General features: G+C 42.2%; 1 protein-coding gene across 1 annotated transcript in view; it reads left to right on the top strand.

Moving 5' to 3' along the window:
* The first annotated feature begins 3,695 nt into the window (after positions 1–3,695).
* Positions 3,696–10,482, top strand: part of LOC107501533 (corticotropin releasing hormone binding protein) — an 88,740-nt gene continuing 81,953 nt past the window's right edge. Inside the window, exon 1 of the mRNA XM_036225609.1 lies at positions 3,696–10,154. The gene's annotated coding sequence lies outside the window, so the exon portion shown is untranslated. The remainder of the gene's footprint in view (positions 10,155–10,482) is intronic.

Raw genomic sequence — 10,482 nt, 5'->3', positions numbered from 1 at the left:
TACATGTTATAAAAGGAAAAGTGAAGGTTGTTATGGAAAAAAAGAAAGGTAGCTAACAATTCTTTAACAGGCACTGTACTAAGGAACTAATTTCTTCTTTAACTGTTCATCCAGTCTTACAGATGAGAGGAGTGAGGGGACAGGTTTAGCTTTGCAAACTTCGAAGAGCCACAAACCACCTGCGGCTCTTGCTAAAATTTGGATCTTAGTTCAGTAGGTCTGGGGAGCGGGACTTAAAAAATTCTGAACATCTAGCAAGGTTCCTCTCTGAGTCTCAGGAGCCAGAGAGCTTGGGTCATTGCCTCTCGGTCACCTTGTTGGTAAGAGTTTTAGCACCACACTACTAACCTAGCTTCAGTCTGACCTAAAGCCAGTGCCTTTATCCTCTTTCAGAGATCCTACCCCAAGAGTTCTTGCTATTCTAAAATTCTGATTCCGATGACAATTTGAGAATTGCAAATACAGTAACAGCATTAAGAAGTTTGACTGTTTCCTGGTAGCCCAGCTACTCCCTAGTGGAGTATTTAGGGATATCTAGGCACTCTCTCAGGGCAGAGGAGGCTCCTGGAGCAAAGAGGAACAAGCTTCTGTAATAAAAAATCCCTGTGTGACACTCAAAGTTGTGGCCTGAAGTGTTAAAACAGATCCAGTGGTGGCCCCACTCTATGACCTGCCCCAAAACCGAAGCAAATGAATAAAGAAGTTCTCATAAAAATGATAACCATTTATTGACCCCTTAACTACATGCCTGACACTTAACATTTAATTCTTACAATAACCCTATGAGATAGGACTATTATCATCATTTCACTCTGCAAATAAGGAAGCAAAGTAACACAGCTAGACAAAGGCAGAACCAGGAAGGAAAACCAAGGCCAAGGTTTGTGTAGGCTTATGCCCTATGTATCTCTGCTTTCTATTCAGCATCCCAACTGATTAGGAGAAAGAATGGCATCTCTGGGCCAAAGTTTCTACGCTCTCCCCCACCCAACTCTCTCCCATTAGCCACGATGACTTACATGTATATAATCATTTAAGTAACCATATGTAAAATGCCTGCTCCTCCTTCCTAACCCAAGTATTAAGAAAAAGATGTGCAACTGTAGTGAAAAGAGATACATTCTTTGGGAACTATGAATTTATAACTCTTATATCATTGAAACAACATAATTCCTCTATGTTCATTCCGGACCTATTATTTATTCTTGAACCATGATTTACAAGAACTTGAACTGTCATTTAAGAGATAATTTACATGTATGACAGAATTAGAAAATACAACACGACATCTCATGAAGTAATAAATCATATCAAAGGTTTAAAATGTGAGGTAATAATAACTATCACTTATTGATCATGATCTATGTGCTTTGGCTGTAGTATTCCATTTAATCTTACTAACAGTCCATGTGACAGGTCATTATTATCTTTTCTTTATAAATGAGGGAATGAATGTTCAGATAGGAAGTAAGCTAGCCAAGGCCAGGCAGCTAGCAAGTAGGAAAACCCAAGTTTGAACCAGGAAGTCTGACTCCAGCCCTTATACACCAACCACTCACAACCACATGCAGTGCTTTAATGCCAGCCTCTGAACCCAACTCTCCATGCTGTATATCCTCTGGCAGAGGAAATATGTGAATTGCTTGGAATTATAAAGAAAAGCCTACTGAAGAAGTATTTGATGAAACTGGAGCCAATAAATTAACCACTAACTCATCTTTATGAACTACTGAGTATAGTACTAGAATGTTATAAATAGACAGATGCTTTTTCAGCTGAAATATTTTGCTTAACTAAGAGTTAGCTATCCAAGGGTAGGGTGTGTGTGTGTGTGTGTGTGTGTGTGTGTGCGCGCGCGTGCGCTTATAGAAATGAGGGGTTAGGGAATGTTGGTTAGAGGGCATGGCATTAGTGATGCTTTGCCAAGAATAAGCTCAGCCTGTCTGGAGGAAATTGTGAAAAAGCCAACCTGTCAAAAATAATTCATTCAGTCATTCAGAAAACATTTCTTGAGCACTTATGATGTTGCCAGGCACGGTGTTAGGGGTTAGGGACACAAAGACGACTAAGATACAACCCCAGCCTTCAAATGTCTCACAGTTTTGATAGCGGTTTGATGACAAGGGGGCAGTCAGGCACAGATGGGACGCAGATATGTGCAACACGAGCTCATAAATGGCTTAAAAAGAGTCTGGAGAAAGAGCAAAGGGGACATAGAAGGAGAGGTGATGGGAAACAGGAGAGAAGAGTCGAGCAAGAATGGTCAGGCCCCTGTCGGCAGTGAGACAAAGAGGGCAAGACGGGGTGGGTTTGGCAGCAAGGGTGGGAGATCCTTGGCAGAAGAGGCCAGCTGGGTCATTTAGGTGACCCAGGGGAAGCCTGGCCAGACTCCTCAGTTACACAAGCATGCTTGGGCCTTGAACAGACGCCTTAAAACACAATCCTTTTGTCATATTGAGAGGGAACTGTTTACTGAGCTTTCAGGCAACTTCCAGGAAATACTTAAGCATATGCCTTTTTTTTTTTTTAACTCCTAGAGGCCTAGGAGTAGAAAAACTGGTCACCCTACTAACAGTTCGCGTAAAGTTTTCTTCAACATCAGAAGTCATTTCGTAAATCTTCATGGTGTGCCTACCACATGCCAGGCAGTGTCCAAGATGCTGAGGATACAGCAGTGGACAAAATCCCTGACTTCAGGGAGCCTTACATGCAAGTGGGGGCCGCAGAGCCAAAAAACAAATAGATGCACAATACAGAAGCCACTCTGCATCCAGTTTCACTTACCATGCTTTTCACTACCCACCGTCAACCAAAGTCCAAAAACATTAAATGAAAAATTCCGGAAATAAACAACGAATAAGTTTAAACTGCACACTGTTCTGAGTGGCATGATGAAATCTCCAGCCGTCCTACTCCATTCTGCCCGGGGCCTGATATCCTTTCATCCAGCGTATCCACACAGTATACATTACCTGTCCATTGGTCACTTAGTTGCCATCTCAGTTATCAGATAGACTATTGAGGTATTACAGTGCTTGCTTTCCAGTAACTCTGATGTTATTTGATAATGGCCTCAAAGCACAGGAGTAGTGATGTTGGCAATTCAGATATGCCAAAGAGAAGCTGTAAAGTGCTTCTTTTAAGTGAAAAGGTGAAAGTTCTTGACTTAACAAGGAAAGAAAAAGTCATTTGCTGAGAGTGCCAAAGTCTATGGTAAGAATCATCTACCTGTGAAATTGTTAAGAAGGAAGAAAAACTTCGTGCTAGCTTTACTGTTGCCCCTCAGACTGCAAAAGTTACAGCCACAGTGCATGAAAAGATGAAAAAGGCGTTAAATTTGTGGGTGGAAGAGATAAGCAAGAAACATGATCTGATCAGTGGCAACGTGTTTTGCCAGAAAGCATGGAGCCCACACAGAGACTTCAGCAAGGGATCCCCCCAAACAAGTGACACCAAGCAATTTACTGCAAGTAAATGATCTTCCTCTGACATGCATGAGAAGGTCAATCGTAGCCTAAAGCTAAGTTTCAATGCCCATATCATTCACCTAACTTCACCTCATCACATAGGCATTTTATCATCTCACATCATCACAAGAAGGGCAAGTACAGTACAATTTTGAGAAAGAGACACCACATTCAACTTTTTTTTACAGTATGTTGTTATAATTATTCTATTTTATTATTAGTTACTGTTAATCTCTTACTGTGCCTAATTTAGAAATTAAACATCATTATATATGTGTATGTATAAGAAAAAACATAGTATAAATAGACTGTGGAGCTATTTGCAGTTTCAGGTATCCACTAGGGGTCTTAGACTGTATCCCCTATGGATAAGCAGGGACTACTATACTATATGTGAGGGAAGGACAAGTAAAGGAAGAGAAAGCAAGGTAATGGGAGGAAAATGGTGTTGGGGAGGGCTCTTCTGTGGAGTCAGTTAGGGAAGACTACTCTGGTGGAATGACAGAGGAGCCAAGACCTAAAGGGAGTGAGGGGCTGAGTGGATGTAGAAACCGAAGTGGGGGAGTGCTCAGTGTGTTCTAGAAACAGCGAGGAGGCAGAACAAGCAAAGGAAGAAGAGGAGGGAGGGGGAGCCCAGACAGGCCAGGGTTAGACCCTGCGGGAGGCCTTTGGCTTTTCCTCTGCATGAGATGGGAGCCTTGGAGAGTTTGAACAGAGATATGGGGCTATGCCTTTTTAAGGATCAGTCTGGCTTCTACTGGAGAGATAAAATGCTGGAGATGGGGTTGAACAGAGGGAAACCAGTAGGAAGCAATTGTGACAGACAGCTCAGGCAAAAAGGCAAAAGAGATGGTCATTTGGGCTAGGATGGTAGCAAGTGGAAATTGTGAGACATAATCTTATTTGGGGATATTTTGAAATCCAGAAGGATTTGCTGACGAATTGGATTGAGAAAAAATGAGAGGATAATTCAGATTCCAAGGCTTTTGGCCAGAGTAACTGGAAAAACTACCATTTATTAAGACGAGAAAGACTTCTTGAGGTTGGAATTCAAAAGTTTGGTTTGGGACATATTAATTTAAGATGCCTTTCAGGGTAGACAAGCCCTGAATTAAGGGGAGGGACCAGAGCTGGGGATCATAGTTGTTAAAGTAAAGATGGTAATTAAAGCCACCCGTGAGGGCAGGCAGAGAAGAGGTCTCATCTTTGGGGCATGCCAGTGTGTGAAGTAAGAGCCAGAAGACAGTGGCGTCTTGAAAGCCAATTGCTATTGAGAGGGGAGTAAACTAAGGATTAGGATTAATCGTGAGATTTGGTAGTGGTTAGGTCATTGGGGGGACCTTGATAGAGAGCTGTTTAGATGGAGTAATGGGGACAGAAGGAAAAACATAGGAGGAGAAGACGAGATGGTAAAAAGGGCAGACATCTCTTTTAAGGAATCTTGTGTAAAGTACAGTCAAGAATGGAGTCGAAGAGGGATCAAGAAGGGAGACATTATTTCACAGGTTTAGGCAGTGGAAACTAATCAGCACAGAGGAAAAATTTAACCACGTAGAGGAGAGGGGTGAGGATTGCTGAGTTTTGATGCCCTTCATTTGTTGAGAGGATGGGACCCCCTGCACATGTGCAGGGACTGGGGTAGAGGGGAGCATAGGCAGGTCACCCATTGTCAGAAGAGGAAGAGCGGAAATATGGTGAGCGAATTCGTTGGTAGAACATGTGGACATTCTCTTCTGATTGCTTCTCTTTTCTGCCTGCTGTTTGTATCGAGTAATGGTGCTCTGTTTTCATCTATTCTAAGATGTATCTTCTTAACATTTTAGCATCTATGAAATTGAAGTAAATCTTAAAAGCAATGCAGTGTTTGGCAGTATTTATTCTTTCTCTGGTCTACTTGCATATTCTGTTATATATATAATTATGTCAAAGATGACTTGGATTTGGCGAACTATGGGATGTCACTTTACTTTGGTTCCAACTAGAGTTTTGTATTGGAGAGGGCCAATCAGGGCCCTGCAAACACTGTTCGCCTTGTAAGCTGAGGGGGCCATGTTGACATGTTCAGTTAGAAACTTTAAGCTAGAGCTCTGTTACAGATGCATCCAGCTCAAGCCTCTACAGAAGGATCCAGGTGCCTGGAAAGCATGGGAGGGAGACTGGCCCTCTGTCTACAACCTGCAGAGCTGTGGGAGACCAAAGACAAGGCAACAAACACTGGGCCTACACCTGAACCTGGGCAAAAGCTCCTGACTCAGAGTTCAGTCGCTTCTTCCAGTCAAATACTATCTTGGCCCTTTTTCTTATGTGGTAAAGACAAGGAGAAGTCTGAGGATCTGAGAACCGGGAACCATGTCACCACAAATATCTTGGGGTTCTTTCTCCAGCTTTGTGGAGTACTAGCAGATGTGCCTTTTCTTTCTTGTGTGGATAGAGCTGGAGTTCAAGTTCCCCTTTTCTGTAGCTGAATCTAGAAATGGTTTGGGAGGTTCCCTTTTTCCAAACAAAGAGTTGAGTGTTTACCATATGCTGTGCTAAGCACTGGAGGTACAATTAAAAGGAAAACCAGACAGGGCCCCTGCTCTCAGAGCTTATATATAGCAGTCACAAAGATACATTATTAAAATTACACACACCCACCCACCTACACACACACACACACACACAGAAACTATGTGCCAGGACCTGTTCTAAGCATTCTACAAACATTAACACCTGAAGTTTGTGCAATAATCTAAAAACCAGGTGTTATTACTATTATTACCAGTGCTTTACAGATAAGAAAGATGAAAGCACAGAGAGGTTAATTATCTTGCCCAAGGTCACACAGCTCATAAGTGGTAAAGTCAAGATTCAAATCCAAGTAGTTTCGCCCAAGTGTCCTAGTTCTTACCCAGTGAGGCCAGCTGCCTCCTAGTTATTCGGTTATTTGGAAATAAAACTCCCTTTGGAAATAGAAATGACTCATCATAGAAGGAGGGATTTTAACATCTGATAACTGGTGGTAGCTTTGAAAGCTATTTGGAGAAACTGCTAGGCGCTGAGCAATAAATAATTTGCATCATGTACTTTTCTGTGATATCTTTTTCCTAGGGCTTCTCTTCTCATCCTGGTCTTTACAGCTCCCTCCTCTGTTGGCTCCTCCATCCACCTCACCCTCACCTTGCATTGTCTTTAATGCTTTTACCTGGATTTCTCAGGCTTTACTGTGATGGGTTGCAGGTCTATTTTCTCTCTGACCATGCTTGCAGCAGAGTCCTTGGCCAAACTCAACCCAGCACAGAACCACACCCAAGAGAGGGCCCAGTCACTATGACATGCTGGGGGAGGAGAAAGGTGGAGATTGGAAATCAGAGTGTACGAACAGAAGCAGTTCTAGACTAACACCCTCTCTACCCTGGCCAATGGGGATGAGTCTTTGCAAAAACCATCTCTGCCATTGACTACAATAGGCTACAAGTTATTGAGAACTCAACACTTCCATGCTAAATTCAATGTTCCTTTATTACTTTACACTTTACCAAGCCTGTTTTCAGTCCTGATCTCTTTTGGCTCCAACAGCAAGCCCGGGAGGTTTTCCTGGCTGAACACAGCCGGCTCTCAAATGGTATTCAAAGCCACACTCCAGACTTGCCAGACGCTAAAATCTCTCACTCCTTGGTGAGTCATTTGCATTTCTAAAGTGAGTTTCTCTTCAGAATAAGTGAGCTGAACCATGGACATGTGTAACTGGGCTGTAGAGCTGGCCAGACAGAGCTGAGATTCTTTAAACGCCATACTTTTCTTCTACGTCTTTTTTCCTCTCTGAGGAGGAAGACAAGACCGTTTCATATGCAGCGCCTGATTGCCAGTCTTCGGGAACCAAAACTTGAGTCCCTGGACTTGTCATCTCTGGCCTCCACAGCCAAACTGGGCCTGATATTTTTTTTCCTTAAGAAATAAACACCTAATTTCTAATTAGACTGCAAGAACTTCAGGGAAGCTTCTGGAAACACAAACATTCAGTGTTACTAGGAATGCCTCTGCTATAAGTTTATGAGTTTGGCATCTGTTTCTGAAACTGCTTCTGAAATGTGTCATTTCTAACAAGAAGACAATACTAGTCTCTATTTCATAAGGTATAGTGAAAGTTAAGTGAGTTCATAATTTAACATGTCACAATAATTATTTTTCTTTCCAAAATTGCTATACTTTCCATATTGGTCCAATGATAGAGATAGCTGAGAACTTGAGAGGTTTTGTAAATAAAATGAATTTTGGCTTTAGCTGGGGTAGAAACAGATTCAGTCCCTTCTTACAGAGTCCAGTAGTTACGGTGAATCAGAATTCGGGGAAATGAGGCTGAAGTCAAAGCCAGGATACTCCCTGCCCCCACTCCCAGCCCAGTGAGCCCATGTATTGGCTCTAAAGGCTGTGTGTGTGTTCTGCAGGCACCTCCTTCAAATGCTAATGAGATGCTCACAAATGCTAAACAGCAGGACCAAACTAGTTTCTGCTGCCCCGAGCTGCAGGGAATTATTGCCCTATTCTTCCTTCCCGAGATTTCCCAGACTCTCTTCTCTCCACATTACCACCAGCTGTGCTTAAAGGGCCAGGAGTCGGGCTGTTGCCATAACTCTTCTCTCTTGGTCTCTGTGGCCCCCAGTTAGTTGCCTTTCACATCCAATCCACACACTCCTGCTTCTCCAAGCCCCTTCCTCTCCTCGCCAGCTTCTTACAGCCTTTCTCACTCTCCGCAATTTCACCAGGTATTCCAGGCTTTCTACCAGCCCCTACCGAGCACAGAGCACCCTTGAGTGGGTCCCATTGGTAATACCCTTTAGTCCTTTGAATACTCGCAACATTCTTGTAAGTATTATTGCTTCCATTTTATAGATAAGAAAACAGAGACCCAGATCAAACTGTTCTGCAGCTAATAAGCACAAAGGACTCTGAGCCAGGTCGCCTACGCTAGTGCTATATCCACCATACTAACTCTGCAAAAGAGATTCACAGTACTTACGCGGATATTTACTGCTTATGTGCTTAGATTATGTTTTAGGATCACAACTCCCCATCTCTTAGGTTTTTCTCACCTCCATGAAAAATTCGTTTCCCTATTCTGACGCTTAAGTAAATATCAAGATTACAGCAGAATTATAAAATTAGTGAAGATTTCTAAAAGTAGTAACACCCGATGCTAGAGAAGATGTGAGGAGATAGACACACTCACACACTCTTTACGGGACTATAAACTAGTGCATTGTTTCTGAAGGGCAATTTGATCATCATTAAAAGCGTTTGAAATAAACAAAATTTTTGATGTAGCAAATTCAGCCATCTCTAAAAATATTGTTTCCTAAAGAAGTGGTCTGTACAAGGATAAAGATATGTGTACCTCTATAATATCTAAAATGCAACAACAAAAACCTGAAATAATCTGGATATTCTATAACAGGTTAAATAAATTAAGGTCTGCGCAGAAGACGAAGTATTCTGCAGTAATTTTAAAAGGTGCTATGGAAGAATACTGAAGAATTTGAGAAAATGTTTACTATGCTGTCAAGTAGGGAAAACTAACAAAATAGTTATGCAATGTAATCTCAATCTTATTTTTAAAAAGATAGCTCTAACTAGAAAGATGTATATTAAATTGTTAAGGGTATTTATCTCTGGATCCTTCCTTCCTCTCTCTCCACTCTCTTTTTTCTTTTTTTTGCATTTTCCTTTTTTTTTTTTTAACAATAAATAAGCATATATTGCATTTGGAATAAAAAAGAAACATTTCTTCTGTGGATGAGACTCTAGGAAGCATTGCAAGTGGCAAGTGGAGCTTGCAGTCAAGGCTGGCTGGGGCGGAGAAGGCAGAACAGCTAGGTTATAAGCTCCCAAATGGGAAAATAACTATGTTCTTGGATAGAAATGTCTTTTTTCTTTCTTCTTTCTTTTTCTTATCTGTCACTTATCTAAAGAGGATGTTGTGACTAGTTTTAAAAGAAAAGTTAGCAATTAGGCTTCTTTGAAATGGGCTGGTAGGTTTAATGGAGGACAGGGCAAATTCCTCCAAGTCTGGAGGAGACCAAGCCCTGTACCCAGAGAAAAGAGGGTTCTTGGCAGAGTGAAAGAAGGCACTCAAACACACACGCCAAAGTCAAAGTCAAAAGGAAAGTTTATTAAAGAAGGAGTAACACTTCATAGGCAGAGTGGTCTAGGCAGAGTGATAGAGCCTAAGAGAGACTCTGAGGGAGAGTGAGAGAGAGAGTTAAAGGCACTAGAGGGACCCTGAGTGTTTGGGGAATTCTGTTTATATGTCATTCTTTAGTTACAATTTAAAGACTATCCATTTTCCTTTGATGTGAACATACAGTGAGAAAGGTTAAGAGTACCTATGGTGAAAAGGTGAGAATATGTAGTATGAAAGGCCTGCTGGCCAGTTCTCAGCCTTTAATCCATAGATTCCCTTTGGTTTTAGCCGTAGGGAATGAATGATTTCATTTTGTGTAGGTGCTACTTAAAGATTCTGTGTTTCCTGTTTTCCCTTCAGGGTGTGGGGAAATGATTTGTTAGTGATCCCAGCAGAAATCCTCCTTTGTTCTGCAGATGTCCTCATGTGGTCTGGCAGCAGGGCTGATCCGGCATACTGCAGTCTATGAATGCAGCTTGATTTAACATTTTATTTTTCTTGCCTCCTCCCTCCAATAAGTAGACCAGGTGAGCTCTGATTCCTTTGTTTTAGAATCACAACTCCCCATCTCTTAGGTTCTTCTCACCTCCATGAAAAATCCGTTTCTGGAGAGGATCAAGATGGCAAAGTCTGTCTTTGGCACCCCCTCCTTTTTCATAATAAGCCTGGGGCTGCCCCCCGCCCCCCACTGGACCCTCTCCCAGAAAGCCTTGCTCCCTACGCTCTCAACTCATCTCTCTGAGGTGTTAGTTTACTTCATTGACTTATAAATTAGACCTGGAGGTGTCTTAGAAGACCTCTGGTGTGAGAAAGGGAAGTTTTGAGGGGGGTGCCTCATTCCCCCAGTGCCTCTCC

Source organism: Rousettus aegyptiacus, unplaced genomic scaffold (assembly GCF_014176215.1).
Source record: "Rousettus aegyptiacus isolate mRouAeg1 unplaced genomic scaffold, mRouAeg1.p scaffold_m13_p_8, whole genome shotgun sequence".
NCBI lineage: Eukaryota > Metazoa > Chordata > Mammalia > Chiroptera > Pteropodidae > Rousettus > Rousettus aegyptiacus.
This window is presented reverse-complemented; position numbering and strand designations above follow the sequence as displayed.